The sequence below is a fragment of the Schistocerca nitens genome, chromosome 4 (genome assembly GCF_023898315.1).
Source record: "Schistocerca nitens isolate TAMUIC-IGC-003100 chromosome 4, iqSchNite1.1, whole genome shotgun sequence".
In the NCBI taxonomy this organism is placed as follows: Eukaryota; Metazoa; Arthropoda; class Insecta; order Orthoptera; family Acrididae; genus Schistocerca; species Schistocerca nitens.
The window spans coordinates 706,894,967-706,900,966 of NC_064617.1; positions in this window are offsets into that span (position 1 = coordinate 706,894,967).

Genomic DNA, 6,000 nt, shown 5'->3' on the forward strand with positions numbered 1-6,000 from the left:
TCAAATTTTCTGGTTAGTTTTCAATCGTTCTATAAAAGTAATAGGGCGTATTTAAATGCTATTGTGACTACAAATATCACTTAATTCAAGCTGTGTGTCATGTGCTGAATTCTGTCATGTGCAGATGCACGATTTCTAGCATTTCACTCCTGCTGTGTAGGTTATTTTCCTTTCTTCTACTTTACTTCTTTTTTTGTGAAAGGTGTCCGTATTACAAACTGCGAGTGTTCTATAGAAAAAGTGAGGTCAGTTACATGGCGCCAAGATACTTCGTGTTAAACACTCACTCTTAACGTTGATCCAGGCAGTTTTCAAGTATATAATCTCATATACTGACGTATGAGATGCTAACCTAGTTTGGCTGATAGCTGAATGTGCTAGTGGCAGAGTATAAAATGTAAATAAAAATTAAACGATTAGATTTTCAGACTTAGCTGCAAAAAACTTTCCGAGCTATAGCCGGTGTGATTGTTTCAGCCATCTTCCAGTTGCGTCCCATCGTTTCCAGCTGGAAAAGTTGTTGGCGATGTAAATGAAAACTATGGTTTATGACAACAATAACTTTTGTTTCGCCACTATCTCTCTCATTTATACAAATACAAAAATCTGTAGCTCAGTATTCAGCCTAACCATAACAATAACAATAATCGTAACTCTAATGATAGAAGAACAAACTCCACGCCCTTGGGGCACAAACAATGACTGTATTAGTACTTAATAAGAGCACTACAGTATCTCCGTAATTAAGTAGTTCTCTCGGGAAAAAAACAAGTAAACAACCTCCAGCTGCAAAGTGTAGACGGCCATAGGAAACACAAATGTTTAATTAAAATATGCTATAGTAGACAGAACGGCAGCTGTACTTTTAGTATCCACAGACTCAAAATCCACACAACTTCTACAGTTATATCTTCATTGGAAATAAGTGAGAAGCAAGATGTTTGGTAAATACGGACATGAAGTTGTTTTCTTTCAAGTAGGCAGACACTGTTAACCAGTTAGTTGTACTATATGGCAAGCAGCTGTGAACATACAACTGATAGGCTGTATATAATCACGCGCAAATAATGATAGGGGCAAATGAACAATAAAGCCTACCATGTACTCGTACAAAAATTGTCATGCATCATTTTGAGCGATTATGGAAATCTTTCACTTTCTTTCAGTCAACAACAGCCAATCGTTAACATATACGTCAAGATAAATAAATCGATTTAACCGTCGCAGTGTTGCCTAGAAGCCACAAATACAAGACGGAATGTGCATGGTGTGGCCCACAAACCAACGGCATTTGTCGGTGGAATGCGGCAAGAACGTTTTAGAACGTCGAGAATTGTGGTATACGATCTTGCACTCATTTTTAACAGGGTAATTGATCACTGTGTTATAACCATAGATTAAGTGAATGCGTTATGATGATCATGAATCACAGGGGTTGGACAAGAAAAGGGAGTATTAAAAACAAAACACAATACATGGTAACGCCTCATGTGGTGTAGGAAAACCTTTGCCATTCAGAGAGCTTACAGCAGTCTCGAAATAGATAAAGATAGGTTCTATTGGGTTCTATACCACCATTCCTGTAAAAGAGCGGCAGCTTCATGTAATGATGATGGAAGTGCACAAGAATCGTGTTTTTTTTTTTCCTTTATTGATTTTCAATTCCCCCCGAAGGGGGGCGGGCTGGCAGCAGCTTAGTACGCTGCTCTACAGCCTACAGACTTTTATTTTAAAGAACGGAAGAAGAAAAGAAACAAGAAAAACAGGCGTTAAAACGGTGACGTCAAGTAAAAAATGTCGGAAAAATGCGGAAAGTTAAAACAGAAAGCAAAAGGGGTTGGCAACGTTAATAAAAGACACAGGAATCAGACAAGTAACATAGTACATACACAATTAAAAAAACACGGCGACAGTCTGGTTTCTGTTCGCAAGAGATAAAAGGCACACCCAGCGACAGTATGATGGCCGTTCGGAACACTTCCCAAAAAAACACAACACGGAACACTCACTGTAAAACACGCACTGTAGAACACTCACTGTAAAACACTGCACGAAAGTGGCGGCTCAAAGATGACACTCCCGAGCCAAAGGCAGATGGGGGAGGGGGACCAGGAGGAGGGGGAAGAACAAGGAGGGAGGAAGGAAAAAAAACGAAGGAGGGAGAGGACTAATAAAGGGGGAGAAGGGCAGACGCGAGAGGGAATGAGAGTAGGCAGAGGAGGGAAATGTACTCTGGGGAAGGAAGGGGGCAAAGAGCAGGGAGGTGGGGAAGAAAAAGGAAGGGGGGGAGAGGGAGCCCAGGAAAAGGACAGAGGAAAGGAGGGGGAGTGAGGATCAGAGTGGATAGGAGGGATAAATGGAGGGAGAGATGGCATCATCTGGGAGGGGGAGTTGATGGAAGCCACCTTGGGAAAGGAGATGTAGGGTGTAGAGATGGAGAGTAGGGGGGACACAACAGTGAAGACATGGCAGGGGGCGGGGATAGGAGAGGAGAGGAGCAACCAGGAGGTGAGGGGGTTCAAGGCGGTGGGAGATGTAGAGGATGCGGATATGTTCGAGGAATAGGAGCAGATGGGGGAAAGGAATGAGATCATAGAGGATCCCCATGGGGTACGGGAGGCGTATACGGAAGGCGAGGCGGAGTGCATGACGCTCAAGGATCTGGAGGGACTTATAGAATTTGGGGGGGGGGCAGATATCCAGGCGGGACTGGCATAACAGAGGATGGGACGGATTAAGTATTTGTAGGTGTGGAGGATGGTAGAGGGGTGCAACCCCCATGTCCGGTCAGAGAGGAGTTTGAGGAGTCGGAGGCGGTTGTTGGCGTTGGATTGGATGGAGCGGAGATGAGGGGTCCAGGTGAGGTGACGGTCAATGGTGAGGCCAAGGTAGGTGAGGGTAGGGGTGAGGCGGACAGGACAGGCGCAGACAGTAAGGGAGAAATCCAGGAGCCGGAAGGAGCGAGTGGTACGACCTACGATGATCGCCTGGGTCTTGGAAGGATTGATTTTCAGGAGCCACTGGTTACACCATGCAGCAAAAAGGTCAAGGTGATTCTGGAGAAGGCGTTGGGACAGTTGGAGGGTAGGAGCGAGGGCGAGGAATGCAGTGTCATCAACATATTGCAAGAGGTGCACTGGAGGGGGAGGCGGTTGGGGCATATCTGCCGTGTACAGGAGGTAGAGAGGGGAGAGGACAGAGCCCTGGGGCACACCTGCAGAGGGGTAGAAGGTGTGGGAATTGGCATTATGGATGGTAACATAGGAGGGGCGGTGGGAGAGGAAGGGCATAGGTTTGGAGTTTAAACAGGAGACCGGGATGCCAGACACGGTCGTAGGCCTTTTCGAGGTCAAGGGAGACAAAAATGGCGGAGTGACGGGAGTTAAGCTGGAGGAAGAGGAGATGAGTGAGGCGGAGGAGTTGGTCATCAGCAGAGAAGGAAGGTTGAAAGCCACACTGGGTGTTGGGGAGGAGGTGGTTTTGGCGGAGGTGGTGATGGATGCGCCGGCAAAGGATGGATTCCAAGAGCTTGCTGAACACCGATGTGAGACAGATAGGACGATAGGAAGAGGCATCAGATGGAGGCTTGTTGGGTTTGGAGAACATCAAGATACAGGAGGTTTTCCACAGGTCGCGTTAGAAGCCAGTGGCAAGGATGACATTGTAGAGGGTGGCAAGGACTGAAAGGAAGGAGGGAGGGCAGTGTGTAACGTGGCGGTATGTAATGCAGTCGTGGCCGGGAGCAGTGTTGCGTTTAGTGCGGAGTGTGAGGCTGATGTCCTGTGTAGTGATGGGAGTGTTAAGTTCAGATGGTGGTGTATGGCCCAAGTACTGGAAGCTAGGTCCAAGGGGAGGAACAGAGGTATTTGTACGGTCCATGACGTCAGGAAAGAGGGAATAATCAAAGTGGGGATCATGTGGGATGGAGAAAACATCAGAGAGGTGAGAGGCAAAGTGGTTGGCCTTACTGAGGGTACTGTGGGGTGGGGCGGGTCCCAGTAAGGCGGTGGAAAGCAGACCAATACTTGGAAGAGTTTATGGGGAGCGTGGTGTTGAGTTGTGTAGATGTCTGGCGCCAGGCACGGCGTTTCTTCACAGTAAGCAGGTTGCGGATGTGTCGTTGTACTGGCCGGTGGCGGGTAAGTGTATCCCGGTCACGAGTGCGGAGAAAAGAGCGGTAGAGGCGGCGCGACTCTCGAAGGAGAAGGACAGCCTGTGGAGGCAGGGCGGGGCGGTGAGGGTGGATGGCATTGGTGGGGATATGGGTGGCGACGTCGTCAGACAAGGTCTGGTGCAGGAAGGCAGCAGTGCGAGAGATATCATCAGGAGATTGGAGGGTAAGGGCGTGGCCGTCAACCTGGGTGTGAATGGAGTCCCGGTAGGCATCCCAGTTGGCACGGGAGTAATCATGGACAAGTTTAGGAGGGACGTCGGGGCGAGGAGCGTTGTGGGGATGGCGACCATAAGAGATAGTGACGAGAACAGGAGCATGGTCACTGCCAATGATGTCAAGGACATCAGCGGTGATGCGCCCAAGAAGGTTGGGAGAGGCAAGGACCACATTAGGAGTGGTGAGGAATCGTGCGTCCTTGTCTCCTAAAATAGAACAAAAATTCTGAATAAAATTGAGATCTAGTGACTGCGATGATCAGGGAATATGCGACAATTCGTCCTCGTGCTTACAAAACCAGATCTGCACCATGCGGTCTATACAGGGCGGTCCATTGATAGTGACTGGGCCAAAATTTCACGAAATAAGCGTCAAACGAAAAAACTACAAAGAACGAATCTCGTCTAGCTTGAAGGGGGAAACCAGGTGGCACTATGGTTGGCCAGCTAGATGGCGCTGCCATAGGTCAAACGGATATCAACTGCGTTTTTTTTAGATAGGAACCCCATTTTTATTACATATTCGTGTAGTACCTAAAGAAATATGAATGTTTTAGTTGGACCACTTTTTTCGCTTTGTGATAGATGGCGCTGTAATAGTCACAAATGTGGTATCACGTGACGTTCCGCCAGTACGGACGGTATTTGCTTCGTGATATATTACCCATGTTAAAATGGACCGTTAACCAATTGCTGAAAAGGTCGATATCGTGTTGATGTATGGCTATTGTGATCGAGATACCCAACGGGCGTGCGCTATGTGTGCTGCTCGGTATCCTGGAAGACATCATCCAAGTGTCCGGACCATTCGCCGGATAGTTACGTTATTTAAGGAAACAGGAAGTGTTCAGCCACGTGTGAAACGTCAACCACGACCTACAACAAATGATGATGCCCAAGCAGGTGTTTTAGCTACTGTCGAGGCTAATCCACACATCAGCAGCAGACAAATTGCGTGAGAATCGGGAATCTCAAAAACGTCGGTGTTGAGAATGCTACATCAACATCGGTTGCACCCGTACCATACTTCTATGCACCAGGAATTGCATGGCGACGACTTTGAACGTCGTGTACACTTCTGCCGCTGGGCAGATTTTTTGCACGCGTTCTATCTAGCGACGAAGGGTCATTCACCAACAGCGATAACGTAAACCGGCATAATATGTACTATTGGGCAACGGAAAATCCACGATGGCTTCGACAAGTGGAACATCAGCGACCTTGGTGTGGTACTATGTGAGGAAGGATAATTGGCCCCCATTTTATCGATGGCAATCTAAACGGTGCAATGTATGCTGATTTCCTACGTAATATTCTACCGATGTTACTACAAGATGTTTCACTGCATGACAGAATGGCGATGTACTTCCAACATGATGGATGTCCGGCACATAGCTCGCGTGCGGTTGAATCGATACTGAATAGCATATTTCATGACAGGTGGATTGGTCGTCGAAGCACCATACCATGGCCCGCACGTTCACCGGATCTGACGTCTCCGGATTTCTTTCTGTGGGGACAGTTGAAGGGTATTTGCTGTCGTGATCCACCGACAACGCCTGAAAACATGCGTCAGCGCATTGTCAATGCATGTGCGAACATTACGAAAGG